At 36.4% G+C, this 23,013-nt stretch overlaps 1 protein-coding gene across 4 annotated transcripts in view; it reads left to right on the top strand.

Moving 5' to 3' along the window:
- The window catches only part of Ipk1 (Inositol phosphate kinase 1), a 794,094-nt gene that overhangs the window by 253,864 nt on the left and 517,217 nt on the right, over window positions 1-23,013 (top strand). The window contains exon 4 of one of the 4 annotated variants that reach the window (XM_081761269.1): window positions 20,932-20,972. The exons of the other annotated variants lie outside the window; for them this stretch is intronic. The gene's annotated coding sequence lies outside the window, so the exon portion shown is untranslated. The remainder of the gene's footprint in view (window positions 1-20,931; window positions 20,973-23,013) is intronic. 4 annotated transcript variants of the gene reach the window in all.

Raw genomic sequence — 23,013 nt, 5'->3', positions numbered from 1 at the left:
GGTGGCTAACCTGATACCTTATCGACCGAGTGTCCCCACCGGCATTGCCACAGAAGTCAAAATGGTGTATTATTCGTAAATTGTGTAAATAAGTTAGAACTGACTGATACCGGGAACAATCCTGAAAATGAAAATTCTGTGACTATGCTCTTTTTTGAAGGAGACAGATGATTCTTGAATGTTTATGAAAGAATTGGTGGAATTGGGTTGTGGGAGGAAACTCACACACAGGCAATAATGTTAATCACGAACTCACTTGCCCTGGTATCGAACAATGAACGCCTCACTCCATAAGCGAAAACACTACTATTGAGCGAGCGTATTCTCAGCTGTGAAAGAAGTGGTCTATTCGCAAATATGGAGCATTTTTTTCTTCTGACAAGCATTGTTTCCTAACTGAAAATTTAAGCAAGGTGAGTAACTGCCAACATCTTAGTCGCATTGCAATATTCGACTGATATCAGCGAAGTCAAGCAGTGCTGGTCTTGTCATGGGTGTCCGTTGGTATTCATCAAATGGTGTTGACATTGGTTGGACCAGTTGTGAGGACAATTGAGGAGCTGCCTGGAAAAAAGAAGTAGCAAACTCAGGTTTAGGAGCCGATGGTGATCATGGCACCCATGTTTCTGGGTTGATATGTAAGCTGGTTGGTAGCTGCCCCCCCCCCCCAAGACCAGTTATGCCAGGATTTTTATTTATTTACGAAGAGTTTCTTGCAACCCAAATACTTATTCAGATGCTAATTTTACTGCTCCGAGTTCTGAAATTATTTTAAATAATAATATGTCTATTGAGGTGTCTTTTCTCTTAAAATTCTTTTAAAGTTGGTGTCGGCTGTTAGTCATTGCATTGCATAGCAAATTATATAGTAGGTACAGACATGGTTTTTGAACACATCAGCCAGTCACTAGTTAATTCCGAGATTACACTTTATGCTTTTTCTTGGTGCTCAATTATTGCAGAAATTAAAGAATGGTGCTGTTTCTGCGCGTAATTTTATAGAAAGTACAAAATTGTTTTAAGATTCAATGTACGAAATCTTTTATTTGATAATTGAAGAAATCTTTTGACAGTATTAAACCTGTTGATACGTTGTTTAAACTTAATAGCAATTTCAAATATTGACTAAATATGCATAAAAATTTGACTTATCCTATGATTTTTGCAATAATCCGTGTTAAAAAAAAAAAAAGAAAGAAAAAAGGCTGACGAACACAGTGTAGGAACACAATGGGCTTTGTGAAGTTAAGACAGCAGTACTCAGTAGGGAACTGAAACACAAAAGGGTGAAATTTTAATATGTATAGCTATTTATGAGAAAATATTTGGGACGGATTGTTATATTAGAAACGGCTGTGTTCAACTTCTTTAAACTTTGTGCGTGCTTTACGTCTTCATGAAAGAAATTTCAGACTTGTTTTTTGGCCAATTTCCATTAGAACAGACAAGTAATCAGTGGAAAATAAATAATATGGTAACAGCAAGAAAGGGAGTAGCGTAAGTCAATATCGTATATAGCGCTGTATAGGATTGTTGACATAAGTCAATGCAATTACAAAATTATATTATCGAAGAACCAAGACTGGGTACATAGATAAAGCTGATTTCTGTTTTTCCGTTAAGTTAGGTTCGTGTAAGGAAGCTGTTACAGAATTAACATAATGTTGTGGTAGTGAAAGAATAGAACTGCTCACCTGAGTCGAGTTCTTGCTCACATATGCTGTATTTTTGTTTTCAAAGCTAGTTAAAACTGAATTTTGATGTTATATCTTCGTTCATAGAAAATTAGTTATAGGCCTATGGGAACAACACAGTTCATTGGAATTGCAAAATTGAGCTCGTGTTTGTTGTTTGCTGTTGTGCCAATTTGATGGAAATTTCCCTAGCTAGAAGGTACTTTAACGGTAAAATCTCGCTTTAAGTTCTTAGAAAGTGAGGTATTATAGTAGTTGCTTTCTATTGCAAATAGCATCACGAATAACATTTGGGAACAAGCAAATAACAGAATAATCATGATTTATTCATTAAGAGTTAGAAGATATTTTTTGAGTTATAAAGAAACAGATGCTAGTCCGCCCTTTATCGTCGGACTCGACATGTGCAGGAGTAAATAGTGCCCAAATATGACATTTCAAAATATCACTTTAAAAGTAGTTGAAGTGCCCGTTCTTCGCATGGGAAGAATAAAGGTATGAAAACTATTAAACATACGCCATCCTCTTCCTCCGTTAGAATATGTTTCAAAGTAAAGTTATTAAAATAAAAAACTAGTGCTATGTTCCAAAATTCATTTCCAGTAGCTCACCAGTTTTTCATGCGACGGCAACATAAACCTCGGCTACATTTTTATGTGAAGAGATTACTTAATAGTCTTTCGTTTTTCAACGTTCAGTGGTATCTCTCTCTCTCTCTCATATATATATATATATATATATATATATATATATATATATATATAAAATATAGTTTCGGTAAATTAACATTTTTCTGATAAAGGCAGAACGGCAGATCATATGCTTTGGGTAGATTTTGTTATTAATTATTTATTTATGCAGAGCAAATATTTTGATTAGCTCCTACATGTAGTAGTATTAGATAGATCGTTAAGGAAGGGCTTATTCCCAGTTGCTATAATACAAATTGCAGTCTTTATGTCAGTATTATAGTGTAAGAATACTAGTTACGTCCTGTCATCAGAAATCGATGTCCAGCAATTAAATATTGTACAGCAGAAGAAATCTGGAGCAGCATATTTTTTTCACAATCCTCGAATAGAGTAATAGGATGATCGACATAGTTTTAAGGATCAATATACTGGTTGCTAGCTAGATATTCAACTGCACGTTTTGTTTCTTTTATCTTAATGTTTTGTGAGTAAACTACACAGATCGTTGGAAGAAGTCGATACGTATATGCGCCGTGTAATTTGTTTTACATAATGCATGTTGCAGACAGGGATTGTGACTTTGTTGATCACACGCTTTTTTCATATAGTGAACGAATAGTTTATTTCAGTACTGTATCTTGATATTTTGGGTAAGAAAACAAAGCTGTGAAACTTCATAGGAGGTTATATAAGCTCGGAAGTAGAGTGCCTTGGACTTCAGTACACAGTTTTCTTTATCTATATTTATAGATTGATAAGTGTAAATAAAAGGTGACTCAAAAGTCATTCGACAGTTCTTTATTTTGAAACCTGAGAGGAAAACGTAAAATAGAATTTTGAGTTTTACGTCCCACGATTATGAGAGGAAAATGTGAAATCTAATAACGAAAGATCGTAGTAAAGGGTGGTTGAAGCGATCATGGCCGCCATCTTGAACGCAAGTTTAAAATTTCAAACAACAGCATGTCGCATATCAATTAACACCGGAGTGAGCTTAGAAATTTGAAGGTGTAATTATTTCTTTCATACCTTATGTGTTTTCACGTTGTGAATCTTGTAAGTTCTAAAAGCACCTACCAAACTGCATGCTATTGCATATGTTCTGCGTAAGAGCCATCCCGTCTAATGCGGAACCGTAGTCTCCATGTCCATTCAGAGTGCACATCCAGGAGAATGTTCGGTGTTTTGCTTCGAGCCGTTAACGCACACCAATGCCATAGCGAGGACGACTCCTATCGTGTTGAAAATAATAAGGGAAGGAACTGTGCCGGCTCGTCCATATAGACAACTAGGCGGCTGCCTAGGGCGAAATGGCAGGCATTATTTTACGTAAGGTTTATCAACATTAGCCAAAACGTACCTGCGCTAGCGGCCTACACATTTAGAAAGTGGAAGTTAATGAAAAATGGAATCACGATAGATTACTGCTCACCTATATGGAGCGAGGGAATATCTATCTGGCCATAATACATTTTCGTGTGTCCCACCTGAAGATCCAAACTCCGGATGCTCACCGAAATGTCACTGGTCTAAAGTTTCTACATAAGGTAGCCATTGGAAACTTAAGGTTTAAAGCCCTACTTCAAGAATTATCCCTTCACATTCCTATCCGTGTAGCACCAAATACCCAGTTCTTTCACCTTTTCCGGCCTAGACTGTCAATTATTCAAAGGTCCTTCCTTAATAGAGCACCAAATTTAAATAATCACTTAACAACTGACGTGGACATTTTTTAAGGTGCTCAGCTTTTGACAATAAATTACACAAAGCTGTTTATAATATACCTCTTAACTTTTGATTTCCTTAAACAGGCAAAAAATAAATTTTGGACACATTGCAGTAATTAATCACGTTTTCTATGTTTTTTTTTTTTTAAAAAAAAGAATCACAACCATCTTTTGTTTTATATTTACAAAGGACATCGACATGGTTTGCATTATAATAAGACTTAAATTTCCTGTTGGCCTATGGTTATATTAGTAAAATTCATTCCAAATGCCACAGCAGTTTTTTTTTTTTTTTTTTTTTTAATAATTGGCTTATAGATTGTTTATTGATACCATAGTGAGAGGTATTGGAAGTAAGTTTTATTTTATTTAATGCTTAAACAAATGGTAACAATGTGATGATGTGGTGAAAATGTCAGAGGTGACAAAGCTTCACTTCGGTTTTGGTTTGGGGAAGATTATGGGGACACAGACATGTTTTTCGCCTAGGGTATAAATGTCCTGGAGCCGCCCCTGGGAAAAAATATGTTTCTGGAGGAGCGTCAGGTACTGTTGCACCGTTACGGTAGAGTCTGTGGAAAATATGTCATTGATATCTCATAAAGCCCCGCACACAATTACGTTTGCACGACTATATCCTTTACTCGGATTACTGTCATACTAGTGTCCCCATTCAACCAGATATAGCACTGGTCGTTGAACCATGTCATGCCATGTGTAAACGAGGGATCTTTCCTTGTTGGTTCGTGTCCCACGTATAGAACTCTATCCATTGATCTGGGTCATCCTCAGTTTATGTTGCATATGCATCTTATAAGCATATCAGCGAAATACATGGACAGTGAAAACTGGCTGATATCACTTTACAGTGAAAGACGACGAGTAATGCGTTTGGAACTCTTCTTGCCTGTTCCTTATAATTTTTCGATAACATATGCGATCCTGCTGTGCGGTACTGATGTCTCTATGAGTGCGTTCTATTGTCCTAGCAATATCTCTGAATTTCCCTCTCTGGATATTAGAATGATTTCTATTTTATGTTCCTTTGTGTTAGATATCATAGATCACTTGCAACAATAAGATATTCTGTCAATGATGAAACTTTTATGCTCATAACGTATACAGCATACCAGATATGAAATTATCATGACACTTCTGCTATTTCCCTAAGCTCGTGCCGGTGTTATTTAAAACAAAAAGAAAATCCCGTTTCCATTTGAATTTTCATCCTTGCATTCAAAGTGGCGGCCATGGTCCCTATATAAAGTGCTAAGTGTAGCCCCTCCCCTCCCCTCTATTACCATCTTCACATTTTCCTCTCAGGTTTCAAAATAAAATGATGTCCAAAGACTTGCGACTTACTCTGTATATGGCAACGTCTACTACACAGGAGCGGAAAGGGACACGAAGCCCCAGAATAAGACCGTCTTAACTCAAGATAGGTTTTAGTGTGTAATAATTGTGATTTTGTATGTATTTAAGAAAGGTTTTCTCTACGAAAATTATCACTATACATAACTTTACCATTTCAAAAAAAAAAAAAAAAAAAGTGATCAGCTTTCTTTACATACAGAAATTTTTGTTGACTTAAATGTAAAATTAACATTCTAATTTTATAACAGTCTTATTGTGGAGGTTATACATGTACTTCGTGTAATGCGGTAGTCTGGGATTATAGTTTTATTCAATTTAGCTATTGCCTATTACGAACCAACTTTTCAGTCTGTTGTATATTTTTAAATACGGACAACTCCAGTTCCATATGCTCTGGATTTAGTCAGCGATGATATTGGAACGGCTTTTATAAACTTTGGTTTTCCCTTCACGTACACACGCAAAGTTTTATTTATTTATTTATTTATTTTTTTTTTTTTTTTTTTTTGAAACTTAGTAATGCCAATATTTTAGTTGCTATACAATATTTTCGTTCCAAATATATACATTGGTGATTTCAAAAAAGGATAAACGTAGTGAATTCCTTTGGAAAATCAACTTGATGTTTTCCTAGAGCATCATTTGACATTTTCCATATTAATTGTTGCAATGTAAAAGATAAATTCTAGTTTATGAGCAGTGCAGTAATACTTAAAAGCGAAAAAGTACTAATTATTCTATATTGAAAGTCTCAGTTTTATATATAGTCATAGTAAACATTTAGAAGGCCTTACAAACTTCAAGAAAATCATTTCAGTCGTTTTATTACATTAGTCGATTGACATAACAGCTAAATACATCACCACTAACATGATTTGGAATAAATTGTTGTCATGTATTAATGCACTTTCAAACATAAACTTCCTGCTGGTTGTATAAAGTACTACTTGTTCATACCATTTAAAATTGGTCTCTGTCTAGATACAATTCAAAGCATTACAATATTTCTTTTAAACGTTAATATGTTCAAACTGTTGAGGTATTAACGGCAATTCTCTTTAAGATTAGAAAACTGTACTTTTTTTTTTAAGCTGATTTTGTATGCACTTTTAGTGGTGAGTGCAAAGACTGTGCAGGCCATTTCAGCAGTACCTATCTTAGGAATGAAGAGACTGCTTCGAAAAGCGCTTTCTGTTAGCTGACTGATTTGGTACAGAGAATATTGAAGATCAACTCAGTTTGTGTAATAGTAAAATTTTGATATGCACTTCATGATCAGTATACTTTCAGAAGATTGCATTTCGTTTCTGAATGTATTTTTGAGAACACTTGGTGTAGGTTTTCGAAATTATATATATATATATATGTTTACTATGTACGTACGTATGTAATTAGATTGTTCATAAGAGAAAAACTAAGTTATTTGTAATTGTTCGACCAACACAGAGTACAATTTTGCCAGCAGTTAGCGTGCTCGAAAATCTACGCATATGTTTCTTGATGTTGACCCACTATGTTCAGGTAATTCGAGCGGTACTTGAAGAGGTAGAAGACTTCGGTCCAGGGCGGAAATAATAGTTCTATTCGCTGAAATATAAACTATTTGCTGACCACGTATCACACAGTGGAACGTGTCTTTTCTGACTGTACTTCAGTGTCAAGTTTCTTGCTTTAATGATGATTCGTATTGGCAGTCTATTTCCTAGATTGAAAGTTATTTTCTTTCTCTCTCTCCCTCTCTTTTTTTTTTTAATTAAATGTATTTTAAGATCGTGTTAAAGTCTTCGTATGTATTTTTAGAAACTCAACCAAAGTTTTAATATTGATCACATTTTTTATATGCATAAAACGTAAGCAGATTTCGGAGCGAGAAGTTCGAGAAATTCCAATCTTGTTATTACAACTACTAAATAAAGCGTGACCACATAAATGTATGCGTATGTTCATCCTAAGATGACTTTCAACGAACACACACTTTTATTAGTTATAAAAACGTGAACCATTTGAATAACATATGTTAAATATTTGTAACGGCAAAGCAGCAAGAAAACTTTTATATGTTGTTCTTCAGGTCGTTACATAGTGAGCTTAAAAATAAATAACCATAACTTCGAAGGAAATGTTGCAACGAACTTGAAGGCATGCATTTTTCTTTGACTTGTTCTGAAAGTTTTAAATCCCTGTATTTATGCAGGCTACTTGGTAATCAAAATTCTGACTAGAACAATTTACTGTAAGGAGAAATAAATGTACTCTTTCTGCATACAATAATAATAAGTGCATCCAATGGGCATGACTTTCTGTATACTACACTTTAACATTGCGTATAAAATCTTTAAATATGTGAATTACGAATCGAAGTTCCAGTTCAGTCTGTTGAGTTGCGTATACGTAAGAAACAATTCACAACTTAGGCAGAAGGAAGTTATAAGACTAATTCGACCACAACCTATACAATGTTATATTGAAGATACGGCACTTATGTACGTAGTGAAACTGAGGAAAACTCTAGGAAAGTCTCAGGATGGTAGACCGCGGGATTTAAACCCAAGACTAGCGGTGCAGAGTTGTTTTGAAGAATGATTAGCGTCTTACTAAAGGCCTGACTACTGCAGGAAACATATGTTAGTCGAACTCTTCCAGTATGGCAGTAATCACGCATCAGAACGACTCAGCATAACTTTCTGGGCGTTATGCAGAGTCATTTTGACGCGTGATTAGTGTCATACTAAAGAGTTCGACTACCATGTTTCCTACAGTAGTGAGGCCTTTAGTATGACCCTAATCATATTTCAAAACGACTCTGCATAAGGCCTTTTATCTCTTACCTACAGCGGCTCGGTAAATCATAATCAAAACCGTAACCGGCATATATCTCAGCTGTTCTGTAAATACCAGAAAAAAAGTTAGGAATGCCAAAATTGGATGAATAGATTGCGATTTTGTTCAATAATTAGTTTTTGGATCAGGGACCAAAACGGTCCCTGAATCGAGTTTTCATATTTCCTACAGAATAAGCACATCATGCTGAGTTAACTGATAAGTTTGGGTTTGGCTACACTATATGTAGTCCTCCAGATATAAGGCGTACAAAAAAAGTTGAAATATATATATATTGGATCTTTTGATCTCAAAAGAAAAGTTTTGGGAGATCAAAAATGAAGCTTTCGAATTATGCAATAGTGCAGGCGAGAATTGTATGTGCAGCTGGTAAATAAATTACAAGTATTTTGGCCGACTGTAGATTCAGTAAAAAAAAAAAAAAAAAGTCTAATGTACCCTGAAGATTGATTTTTTTTTTGTCTGTGTCTTTGCGTTTGTTTTCAGAATTATTATTAGTTTGGCACTCATGTGTAATAGTAAGTAAAGTTGATTTTCATTGTCATCAAACACCACAGCCAACTGTGTTTCTTGAGAGAACGTTCCAAAAACTGCAAGTAAGTATTGCAACTTCCATTTCAGTTATGTAACTTTTGGTGATTGTGATCTAGCACACGTTTGATTCCTGGTTCGATTATCAGAGTAGTTGAAAAGTTCGAGTTATTCTATCTTATGTTTTTACGACTCAACTGATGAGCTAAGGCTAAGAACAACTTAAAAATTTGAGTTGATCTGAAATTTTCTGAACAAAAATTTTAACAAATCAATTGACATTTCGAAATACCAGTTCTGACCTTAAGGACTCAGTGGCATATTTCGTTTCGTGCAGTAATTTTGGTTGGTCTTTGGAAATAATGATGTTGAGCCGGTATGTGTTTTGTAATTTCATATTTGGATATATATATATATATATATATATATATATATATATATATATATATATATATATATATAAGTCTATAGTACATATTTTCATATTGAAGTTTGTAGCAAAATTAAGCAAAAATGAATTGTGTGTAAAGTTGTTAGTAATCATACAAAATAATCTTTAGGACAATGAATTCTGATCGCTGAAATTTATTTAGTTTTCGCTCGGTTTTAGGGCATCTGTTGAATGATCACCGAAAGGTATCAAAAATGCAGTTGATCAGGTCTGTGGTGAACATATCGTGTTGCACTGCATCTAAAACGTTTCTGTGAAACCTTAGCATCTTGCTTTCATATTTTCTGAACTCAGACATTTCGTTCTGGAGTTTCTTCTGTTTTTTAATAACTAAATTTTAGATATAGCCTGAGGCTAAATTAGCAGTGGTATAATGCCCCAGTAAAGCTCACTTGCCTTTACACTTTAATTTAATTGTATTTTTTTCTGTAAGTTCGCCGGGATTATAATGCTGCAAATTATACATGCGTCAAAATATCAGTTTCAACAAATTAGATACTTTCAAATATCTAAGATCAGTGTCAACAGACCGAAATGATATCTGCGAAGAAATTAAATGTCAACTGAAAACGAAATTCGTGTTGTTATCCAGTTGAAAATCTTTTGTTGTTGTAAATTTTGTCGAGGAATTTGAAGCTTAAAATATATAAAACAATAATCATGCTTGTTGTGCTGTATAAATGCGAAACATGGTCGCTTACTCTGAGGGGAAAACGTAGACTAAAAGCATTTGAAACTGAAACCCTGAAACGAATGTTTGGATCCAAGAAGAACGAGAATGGTGGAAACTTCATAACGAGGAACTACATAATTTATACCCTTTACCAAACATGGTTAGGGTCATGAAGTCTATGAGGCTCAGGTGGGCAGATCATTAGCCAGGATGGAAGAAAGTAGGAACGCTTTCAAAGTCTTCACTGGAAGACCAATCGGAAAACGATCATTAGAAAGACCTAGGTGTAGATGGGAGGACAATAACAAGATGGATCTCGCACAAATATGAATACAAAAAAGAAACTGGATCCAGGTGGCTAAAGACAGAAGTCAATGGAGAGGTTTTGTGAACGCGGCATTAAACCTCTGGGTTCCGTAAGCCATGGAGTGAGTTAGTTATGTTTTCAGTTTTTATTAACCATTATTTCTTTACTTTAAAGTTAGTTGATTTGTGTTGACAGTTGAATATTTTAACGTTTAATTTTGTAACCGTACACATGTTTTGAATCTGTACCATGGAATTACATGTAGGAATGTAACAGTTAATTATTTAGAATTGGCGAGAGTGCTTCAAAATCTGTACCTTACAATAGAAGAAAAAGAAGGGAATATATTGTTTAAAAATGAAAGGAAATATATGTGAAAAAGTTTTTTAAATGAAGTGCTAATTGTTTACATCTGAAAATCGAGAAATCTCGTATTTGTAATTCATTCTACTTTTGCAAAGGGAAATGGCTTAATTACCAGAAGTAGTATTGTATATTTATTCCAATTATAGTTTAATATTTTCGTTTTGTGGCTGATTACAATAGAGCAGCCTTTCCTAACCTAGGGTCTGCGGACCCGTAGGGGTCCTAAAGACAATCTTAGGGGGTCCGCAAGCGAATCTGAGAAAGGCACAGACACAGTTGTGAGAAATACACCATTTTAAGTTAAATGATCGAAATTAATAATAATAAGTCAATTTGCGTGAGAAGTGATATTCGACTTACAAGAAGTTGCCTGCTGTACTCCAACGGCATTTTCATGTTAACTTATTGAAGTTAATACATTTTTTTTTCAGAAAAATACTATTTTTTATACCTGACCATGCGCTTACGGAGTAGGCATCATTCCACTCTAACATATATATGCTAACATGGAGAAGAAATATAAATGCTAACCCCCGATTATCGCCAAGCCACTGCCCTGATCAACAAAAATGTTTAACATTTGGTTATTCGAAATTTCATATCAAAATCTCCAGTATTTAAACAATATTTAAGTTATTTTCAATCTGCCGTGCATGACATACATCTATGTATAGAGCATATGCTATATTTCTTGGTATAAACATACAAAGCATATTTGCTATGATATTGTTATGATACACGTTTATTATACTTCATCCTGTTGTTGAAGTGCATGTGGTAATAAAGTAATTTGATTATAGCCAGTTAACCTAATCGATGTCCATGTTCCTGCAGTAATGTATTGTCTGTTCCTTATGCGACTGTTTCTTTACAGTGTTCACATGGCCTACCTAAGGTAGCTGAAAGTAAAATAAAGGGTATTCATAAAAAATATTCTGCAGCAGGAATAATTACACGCTATATTATGAAAGTACGGTGCAGATTATAATAAACCTACTAACTAACTAAACTAACTCTATGGCCTATGGAACCCGGAGGTTCAGTGCCGCGTTCACAAAAGCTCTCCACTGACTTCTATCCTTAGCTAATTGCATCCAGTTTCTACTTTGTATTCCTATCTCTGCGAGATCCATCTTAATATTGTCCTCCCATCTGCGCCTTGGTCTTCCTAATGGTCGTTTTCCTATGGGTCTACCAGTCAAGACTTTGAAAGCGTTTCTACTTTCTTCCATTCTAGCTACATGACCTGCCCACATAAGCCTCCTAGACTTGACGACCCTAACAATGTTGGGTAAACCGTATAAACTATGTAGTTCCTCGTTATGAAGCTTCCACCATTCCCCATTCTCGTTCCTCTTGGGTCCGAATATTCTTCTCAGGATCCTGTTCTCAAATACTTTCAATCTATGTTCTTCCCTCAGAGTAAGCGACCATGTTTCACAACCATACAGAACAACAGGCATGATTATCGTTTTATATATTTTAAGCTTCAAATTCCTCGACAGAATTCGCGACGATAAGAGATTTTGAACCGAGTAGTAACACGAATTCCCTGCTTTTAGTCGACATTTAATTTCTTGTTTAATAATAAACCTACTAAGTAAATTATATATATCAAAGGAAAAGAAACGAGTTTATATATATATATATATATATATATATATATATATATATATATATATATATATATATATATATATATATAATACATATATACAGATATCTGTATATATATACAGATGGTGATCAGAAAAATTGAAACACCTGAACGAAATTGCAACTTACCAGATTAATCTGGTGTTGGGCCACCTTTCGCCTTCAGAGCAGCCTTGATGCGACGTGGGATGGAGGCATAGAGGTCGCGAATGGTAGCAAGTGGAATTTTACACCATTCCTCGTGCAGGGCATCGGCCAGTTTTGTGAGAGAGGATGGAGGTGGAAATCGTCGCCAGAGTCGTGTTTCCAAGACGGACCACAAATGTTCAATTATGTTGAGATCTGGGGATTGGGCAGGTCAGGGGAGGTGTTGAACTTCATCCTGATGTTCCTCAAACCACGCTGCAACAACGCCAGAGATGTGAATGGGTGCATTATCATCCTGGAAGATGGCGTCATTGTCCGGGAACAACATCCGGACCATAGGATGCAAGTGGTCTCCTAAAATTACGACATAATCGTTGGAAGTGATTCGTCCGGTTAGTGTGACCACAGGACCCAATGAAAACCATGATATGGCGACCCACAGCATCACCGAGCAACCGCCATGTTTCACAGTTGGGCGGAGACACTGCAGATCATAAGCTTCTTTGGGCGTTCTCCACACATAAACACGGACCGCGGTTGAGAATAGGGTGAAGGATGACTCATCCGACCATATCACACGTTTCCAGTCCTCAACGGTGCAAGTTGCATGGTCGCGGCACCATTTGCGGCGTTCGAAAGCGTTATGGTCCCTGATGAGCGGTTTGGCCCGTGCAACACGACCCCGTAAGTTCATGTAATGTAATTCGCGGCGGACTGTGATTGTCGAAACAGGGTGGGGGAGGTGCTGGTTGAGTTCCTCCGTCACTTGCTTCGCAGTGGCACGACGGTTCTGCATGACAATGCGCTTTAATACCCGGCGTGACTTGTCACTCATGATTTTCTTCCGCCCACTGTTCCGCTTCCCCGATGTGGTTTTCCCGGGTGTTGTGTAGGCCGTCATCACCTTCGATACTGTCCCACGCGACACGCCTAACACAGTAGCCACTGCCGTCACACTCACTCCACATAACCGCGCACCAACAATTTGCCCTCTTTGAAAATCTGAGAGGTCTCCCAGTTTACACTACCTCCGTCTGCTGCAGCCACTGGACAGTGTTGTTCCACTGCGCCTGACGTAGTACGGAGACCGACCTAACACACCACCACCAGCGGTCCGGCGCTACGACACCACTATATATATAATTGCCTGTAATGAAAATGAACTAATCGCTGGGCAAAGCAAATCAATTTATTAATGTAAAACTAGTATCTTGTGATAATTTCGCCAACTAACCACTTGGCTTCATCAGACACTTAAGCTAAATTGTCACAAGATATTAATAAATTGGTTTGCTTTTCCCAATTGTTTGTTTGCTCCTATTGTAGTATAAATAGGCAAAGCTGGTATAATAAAGAATATTTACAAGGAACGGACATGAACATGTCATCCGAATCAAACCTAGTCCATTCGATAAACATAACACTCCGTTGTCCATGGTACCCATTTTTTGTGCCTGAACATATTTTTAAGTCCCTGGGGCCCATTAACCCTGTTAAGAAAATCGTAGACTCGCACTGAAATAGCTATTGCGTCAAAAGTCATAGTTTGTAGTTCGTTCTCTTTAGCATGAAACAGGCTTTCCTGAGGTGCTATGTATTGGGACCCATAACGTACTTGAACAGGGAAAACTGGGAGAATGTCTGGAAAATACTCTCCAGAAATCACTCCCATCAACTTTGAACCCCTCTGCAGTGGCCCCGGGTAAAACAAACAATCCAAATGTATCTCGAAAAATACTATGGGGATATGAAATGTATGTACCAAGTTTTGTATTGATAGACGGAATAGATATGAGGGAAAAGCTTGTATAACAATACACACTTTCTCCACAGAAGAAACAGAGAGGGGTAGAGCTTTGACAGTGGGGGTCCGTGATAAAAATTAAAGAAAAATTAACATTAAGTAGTACATATAATTCAAATGGCTGGTTAGTTTTCGTGAGACAAGAAAATGGATAAACAGAAGTCAACTAGGTAGAGCAGCGTTTCCCAGCCTTTTTCAACTTGCGGCACACTACGGGTGTTACTTGGATTCTCGCGGCACACCTATTGATATTATTATTTGTAAATATAAAACACAGTAGTGTTTTTCTGTGATTATTGATTTCCTTCTCACAGAGAAGAAAGCTCGATCACTGTTTTTTTCCCCGTGGTAAATCGTTATGCTTATTTTTCATTCTAATTTAAAAATAGAAAACAATTGCAATGAAATATTGGACTCAGGTTTTTAAAAATACGCTTTCTTTTTAAAAACTGGATCCAACCTTCTACTAAGAAGGAAGATCACTAAATAACAAACGAACAAACAAATCTCTTTTACTTTTAAAACACAAATGTAGGTAATTTGTCGAAAAGATTGAATGTTATTTTAAATTTTCAAGTTACGAAATAGTCTGCAACAATAAAAAGCAATAATGGTCATAACAATAACAAATACGTTTTTCAACATTCGAAATATACAGAATAGTAACCCGGTATGAAACTTAAAATTGTAGATTCATAGTAGAGTTTCATAGTAATGTGACACACAAATATACATTTTTCCCTACATTTTGCAATTTGATTGCTATAAAATTAATAATTTTGTTTCTATTCCTCGCGGCACACCAGCGGCCCATTCACGGCACACCGGTTGGGAAACGCTGAAGTAGAGCAAGGTACCCATGTGGGGTACAGCAGGTCTGAACCCCCTTCCCAAAAACGTCATAGCTCGATATACATTTGTTCATTTTCTTAATAAAGTAGACTTCTTTAGCAGAGAAGTGATTGGGGAAACCTAAAGACACTCCATGCATACTCCTTTATATATATATATATATATATATATATATATATATATATATATATATATATATATATATATATATATAAATGTAGTTTGATTTTGAGTTTTAGCAGCGAGGCTATATGAGTCGTCAACCTAAAGCTTAACGTGGGATCCAAAGCACATGAACTCTCGCCGGGTATTGAGCCTGTGTCTCTCATGCCAATGGCATGTGCGCTAATCGCTTAGTCAAGGGTGAGCTCTGTCATTTTTCTAGGAATATTAATGGGTACTTAGCGTCTTTTCGTATGCAGAATAATACTAGTTGAATACTACCCAGGTGTGCTTTATTGTAATGTTGAACCCCCTCAACAAACATTGGACCTTGGATGACACCTCTCAACAAACATTTCTGAGTACGCGCCTGACAATATAATGTGGTGAAGAGTTTTTGAGCGTGTATATTTCCTACACTAAGATACGTTGAAAAGAACTATTTTGTTAATGGGACCAACTTTTTTTAAAAAAAAAAATGAAAAAAGTAGAATCAGTTATATTCACATATAATCTCTTGTGTGCGTCGATTAAAAAAAATAAATCACAAAATTATTGAATACTATGATTGGGCAATAAACAGCCAGTTGCTTCAACATTACATACGCATTCTGAGCCATACCTGTGATGAGATTTGAAGTACTTTTGAACTGAAAAGCATTGGTAACGTGTAATTGTTATTCGATAACATATTTATGTAGTGTTCTTTTCTGCTTGAAATGCATGAATCAATACGCAAGCACTCTAGATAACAATAACTAATCAATCATAAAAACCGACTGTTCACCTGAATTTGGTGGAGAGGGAGGCATTCTGAAGCGGAAATATGTCTTTGGAGTTGTCCTTACAGAAGGAAATTGATGGTGCATATGAACTGCATGGTGTCCTTCATAAAATTCCCCTTAATGTTAATGAGAACGTTAAGCTATTACAGAAGGTCTTTGTATAATTTCAATAATTTTGTATTTCGTACTATTATACAGGGTGACCCAATAAAACCCCTCACAATTTAAAGGCTAATAAAATAAAAAGTATTGCAGACAGAAACTTGTTTATTCGAAAATACGAAATGGTATTGATAACATAGCCCCCCACACACAAATAAATGAATAAATAAAAATAAAAAAAAAGTTCTGTGCACCGGATCTCAGGATATGGATTCGTTGTGTTTGGTTACACAGAATCCAAATTTTGAAACTCTAGAACGATCGATCGTGTCCTCTCTACCCAAAATTACTAAAGTTTTTCGCCCATAACAAAACATTGACACGGTCGATCGTTCTAGAGTTTCAAAATTTGGATTCTGTGTAACCAAACACAACGAATCCATATCCTGAGATCCGGTGCACAGAACTTTTTATTTTGTGTGTATGGCTGTGTAATAATTCGTAATTACTTTGTTCTAATTTGAATTACTCTGTTCTCTTGAGTGTTGGAATGATATGAATTGACAATACAGTTATTTTCAATAATACTGAATTCCATGCAGTGAAAACTGTAAGAGACAGCTATAGAGAACAGTTTTTTTTTTTTTTTTTTTTTTTTTTAAATAATCGATTAAGAATAGGTCTCATCTCCCACATCCCTCGATTCAAATCGAAATTGGTTCAAATTAACGATTTCTGGTTTCAACAATTATCGCCATAGAGCAAAAATGCAAGGCATAGCGAGTAATGCCTTTTTTCAGCGTCCAAGGAACAGGTTTTATTTTGATGTTATACTCTATTGCAATCAATAGTTATACAAAGTTTGAATATTTGCATAGATTGGAACTCTACCGTAGTTTCACACTGCGAAACGAAACTCGCTTGTTCTATTGCTTATTTGTTACAAATTGTCAAAGTATTTTCCTCGAGATTATTTGCGTTTTAACAACCATGTCATAAAGTCTATGAACTCCTGAGTTTAGTGCCTATTTGAGACTTGTCAGGACCTAGAAAAACTATAACACCCTGTTTTTGGTTTAAAATTATTTTTTTCACAAAAATACCGTGCGATCTTTTACAATAAAAGTTTCACAATCAGGTTTGGTGTGAATTAGGGCAGGAGACTCGGATTATATTAATGCGAAGTGATGACATATGTAATACCTGGTTAAATTGAAAGGGTAATAGGTATGCAGTAAGTATTAATGTTTTAATTCTTTAATAAACTCCCAGATTATCTGCAAGAACGATTTATACTGGCAGACAACATTGGAAAAGGAAATGGAGGGGAATAATAGGTGCTTTAAAGGTATTCAGCTGTTTGAACTAAGGAAAACTCTTGGAATTCAAACCCAGAACCTTCGAGAAAATAACGCTAGTTACTAGTTTGCGTCCGCACGATAAGTTACAATTAAATGAAGAAGTTCGCAGTGTAAACACTAAAACAAAGAAGTTACCAGATAATTATTGTATTTATTTAGCACTTTGTAACGTGAATTTTCGTTGCTCTCAAAGGAAAGAAAGAAAAATGTAAAAAACATAAAGAGAAAAATACTGTAGGGTTTTGTAACGGTAGTTTCTCGACTTTTTGTTTCACGTTATTGATTTTACATAAAATAATATTCTGTTGTTAAAGTTGTTCTTTGAAATTCTGTATACCAGGAAAGAAAGAGCTTAAAATAAAACGTTAGTTGTTCTTATATTTAGAGTTTTCATTAATCGAAATGAGATTTCATCTATGCATGCATTTAAATTACGCTGACCTTTGCAGTTTCTGGATAAAACTGAAGAAAATACAGAAATTTTGAAGTTGTACGAATGTTTGAACAGCATCTGCTTGTATAAAACACAGGAAAAAGAGAACAAATCTGAGGATCATAATCAAAAATGATTTGGCCACCAACTAGTTGAAGAATAAGATTCCTTTTGTTGTAAAGATGTCTTTTCCGAGCATTGTCTTGTTTTCACAAGCTAAAACTGTTCAAATTATATTGAGAAGAGAATTATTTCTACCAGTAGAGCAGACTGGGAGGGGTGGGGTCAATTAACCAGTCATGACACGTAGTAGCTTTCTGTTTGATTGCAGCTTCATGGATCAAATGTGGCCAAAATAGCGCTTCCTCTGGAGGCAGCTGTTTCTCTCGAATAACGTGCCTTTGCTTTGTTGGAAGAACGCGTGAACTGAAGGAAGAGCTTGTAATATTTCATATAAACTTTCTCTTGGTTGAAAACTGACAACGTTGCTTTATAAGAACCGAACTGTTGCCAACTGGCTTTCACTCAACTTTTTAGAAGACGTGGCACTTTGTGTTCTGCAGGAAGAAACAAACACGAATAGATTTTTTTTTTCCTACTCGACTTGGAGGCCAACTCAACGCTCGTGTTCAAGTTTCATGGTCGACAACTATTAGGTTCATATTCCGAAGTTCCCAACGGTTTGACTTAGTTTTCGGTATTTTTAAAGTATACTTGAAGTAAATTTCATGTGTGCCTTGAAGAACAATATCCCATCGGAGATATGTGTTATTGTTATTTCAGTATATATGTATGTGGCATTCTATCTCAACTTTTAGAAAAGATAAATATTGGTAGTTGATTTGTTTTATGTGATCCAGCTAGTAATATTTATAAATCACAAAGGTCGAAATAGGGATGCTGTGTCACAAACTACCGTATAAAAAACCACAAACTACTGTTGATCCTTCCGAGTTGTCGACGATCGCTACTGATTCTCTCTCTCTCTCTCTGTGTGTGTGTGGGGGGGGGAGTTATTTGCGAATTTTTGGATTTTGATCCCTCCATTCGATAGAGCATCAAAAATTATCTGAGAAAGCAATGGGATTTTTCGCTTCATTCTTACCGTTCCAGAGACATTGGCCAAAAAAGTTCCGATTTTGGGAGACTTAAGGAACCATATCTCGGGAACCGTAAGTCATAGAGAAATCATATTGGTGTTGAGCAATACCTAAGAGGATGGTGAGCATTTTGGTACCAAATAGTAACCGATAACCACTGGCTAACTGGGCACTGTTCCCCAGATATTGGTAAAAAAAAAAAAAAAAAAAAAAAGTACGGATTTCGGCAGATTTAAGGAACCATGTGTCGGGAACTGTAAGTCATAAAGAGATGATATTTTGCGAAGTTTTCAATTTTGAATCCTCCACTTTGAGCATGTGTCTTCGTAAAACAACATATGGTAGAACGTTTTAACAGAACTTTTAGGCAAAACATGTGGAAAAATTTAGTAGTGAACGAAATTATAAAAGATATATTACAAGAATTGTTTAATGAGTATAATAATAAAGTACATAGAACAATTGGTACAAAGCCTGTAGAAGCTATTTTTTTTCTTTTTTTTTTTTCGTTCTGACAATGATGCTTTTGGAGCATTCTCAACTGGTTTGGTTCTGTTTTCTCCCTCTCAGACAGATTTTTCAATAATGAGAAGGAAATAATTCGAACAGCTATTCCAGTGGGGAATAAATGTAAATTATTCTGTCTATGTGCACGGTGTACTACAGTTTATTACCAGCAAATGCCCTAGTCTCACTGGTTTTCCGATTGCTGTGAGACAGACTGACCACTGAGGAAAACAGATAGTGTTGGCAGGCAGGATAGCGTTAACTCAGCGCCTGAATACAACTAGGGAGCTATCTGAAAGAAAATGTAGCGAACTCTATGGAGAAAACTAGCAGCAATAACTACAGGATTACTCAGGGGCGGACCGAGGCAAAATTTTCACACGGACAAAGTTACTTTTTGGCGCCCCATCCCTTAGTCGTAGCCTATATTTTACATTTTATTACAATGATTTTAACATTTTAAACTCATTTTTCAAAAAGAAAAATTAATTCTTAAATACATGGTATATATCCACTCTTTCTTCTACATACCATGTCTCTATTTGTCGATACAACCCCCTCTCCTTCTATGGTGGAATGAAGAAAGATGATGTAGTTGATGCTACTTTACAAGAATATTAACAAAAAGGTCAGTAGAAAACACGTTATAAATTTTACTTTTTTAAGGCTCGTTTTGGCGCCCCGGGCAGTCGGCCGGGCTGCCCAGCCCTTAGTGCGCCCCTGGAACTACTGTACATACTCCAGTTTTAACTATACTTTTGGGTTTAGTAGTAGTCTCTGTCACTAAAATTCTTCCAACCTTGTGGTTCACAATAACAAGTAAAAACATTCCTGAATGTATTTTCGAAGGGAGGTGTGGGCTGCTGAAAGCAATTATTCGAAAGATTTCTATGTGAAATCGAATTCACAAATTTTCAACACAAGGTACCAGACCAACACTTATAAAATAGAATCCAGGTTGGGAACCTGTGTTTTGGAGGGTGGACGGTTTGTGTTTGTCACCAGAACGATAGATGTTAGTCAGAGCTGGAGTAACCCGCGGCTAGAAAAAAATATGTGGTCCCTGCTGAGTTTACCTAATACATTTCTGTAAAAGTACAGTAGGAAAGTTAAGGGAATATGTTTCATATTTTTTGTCTTATTTTATTTTTTGATGTCTGTATCTTCATGATTCTTTTAAGATAGGAGATTTTGAACAAAATGGAGGCCTGGTGCTGTAGCCACCTAAGCCCCCACCCCTTATAATCCGGCCCTGATGTTAGTGAAGTCAGTTGTAATGTTCACCTGAATGCAAATTATTTCACCTTCTTTGTCAGTGTTTTCAGTGTTTATAAGTCCTAATTATTCAGTAGTCTTTCTCTTGCAGGTGAAGGTGGTTGGTGTGCAAAGAGATTTCCAGAAACAAAGGTAATGTGCTATGCCTCAACTATTACAATGCCAGCAAAGAAAGCATGAGAAATAGGGAAAGTTTCATTTCATCCTCTTTCTCTTAATTACATATGCTTTCGCAAATCTCGGTGACTCACTGCTGCTGTCGAAATCCGGGGGTTTGCAGCTTTTTCTCGTCTGCCACAAGTCCTCCATAATATTTTCCGTTCCGCTCTTCACTTCGTGTCTTGTCTTCAGTCAGAAGCAGATAAAAAGAAAAATGTTGATGGTGTTAATAATATAACTGTAAAGTGTGACGTAGAAGAAACGTATTTCTGTAAACAACATGTTACAACTTGAATTCCGAATTCGCTTCATATTTTCTTCAGTTAGCGAAATAAAAAAAAATAATAATAAATAAAATTATTCAATACGACGAACAATTTGAAGGCTACAGTGACGTTCTAGCAGGGCGCTCATCTCTGATGCAGGAGGTTGTGATTTCAATTTTAGGTCAGGTCAGTTCTTGGCGTACAATATCGTACGGATGGAGAAAATAATCAACTTTGCATTTTGTCCACCATCTTTCAGCAATGCTCAATATTATTGTGGTTCATAGGTGGAAAGTATTTTGTTTGTCTTTTATGGGTAAAATGACATCATACAAGTACAAATAATATTTAAGAGAAAAATGAGACTGTTTCTCAAGATAAGCATAAATAAAAAATAATTTCACTGATCAGTACTACGCGGAGTCTGCTATTCTCTGAATTATTAAGAGGCCGCGGTGGATCAGTGGTTGAGCGTTCAGCTCTGGTGCATGGGGTCCTTGGTTTGATCCCAGTTCGCGCCAAGTTATCTTTGTGGTCGACAAACACCGTGTGCTTGGGTTTTCTCGGGGTTCTCCCATTTCCTCCCACTACTCATTCCACCATTTCATTCATTTCTCATTATCTCCGCCTCCTTCAGCCTATCCGGCATAATCGTGGGACGTAAAACTTAAAGATCTCATTTCATTTTCTCTGAACTAAACATGATTCTAACGACTTTCAACGTATTTTTTCACGTATTTCATATTTCAAATCTATATGTTAAACGAAAACTTGTGAGACTTGTTATTCACTGTTACAAACTAAGAACACTATACAATATCACAAATATCTAAATTTTGGTGGCGTCTATAGCTGTGCCAGTGCAAGTGTGTCAGACGAGGCGATGGATATCCAAAGTATTATAATGTCTATGTTACAGTCGTGATATGACGGATTTCGCATGAATAGGAACAAAAATCCAAGGGATTGAAAATTTGAGTTACTTTCAAAAATCTTTATTTCGAAAACGTACTTTGAGAAGTACCTCATCCAAGTGCATAGATGGCTTTTAATATATGTGAAGTTCACAGTGCCACTTACAGCAATTAGATATCTCAGACTGCTCTCGAAATAGTAAATAATATCAATGATTGCAACAGTGCCTAAAATTATATAATTCAGAGAACTTGTAGTTAAACCAACCCAATCCACTTGACGTAACGGCCCATTTGTGAGCCTAAACCTGCTCCAGCGCCATCTGCTAGCAACCGACTGAACTACGTCCAGTCTAGCGGCGAGCATGTGGTCAGCCCTGTTCCTAACAGGCGCATCAGGAGATTTCTAGACCTAGTGGTGGTCACTAGGGATGGCCAGAACAGGTTCCTGGTGGAAACGGTTTTCGGGTCTGAACGGATCCGGTTCTAGAAGATCCAGTTCCGGAACCGGTTTTTCGGATCCAGGTCTAGAACCGGTTCTTCGGATCCAGGCCCGGAACCGGTTCTGAAAACCGGATCTCCGAGAACCGGTTCCGCCGGAACCGGAACTTTGTGGCCATCCCTTGTGTTCACGTCTTTTTATTTATGTGACTCCCCAGTTTGCCTCATGACGCTGGATGTACGCCGAAAATTGGGAAGCACCGGCCGGGAATCGAACCCTGGACCACGCAGATATAAATCCAACGCTCTAACCACTACCTCTGCTTGTAATTCCACCTACCAAAAACTGCTGTTGTAATGTCATAGATGCAAATTCAATCAAAAAGTATTTTA

The sequence above is a fragment of the Thermobia domestica genome, chromosome 6, assembly GCF_964235325.1.
Source record: "Thermobia domestica chromosome 6, izTheDome1.hap1.1, whole genome shotgun sequence".
Taxonomy (NCBI): Eukaryota; Metazoa; Arthropoda; class Insecta; order Zygentoma; family Lepismatidae; genus Thermobia; species Thermobia domestica.
The sequence above is the reverse complement of the archived record's forward strand: the minus strand, read 5'-3'. Positions and strand labels throughout refer to the sequence as shown.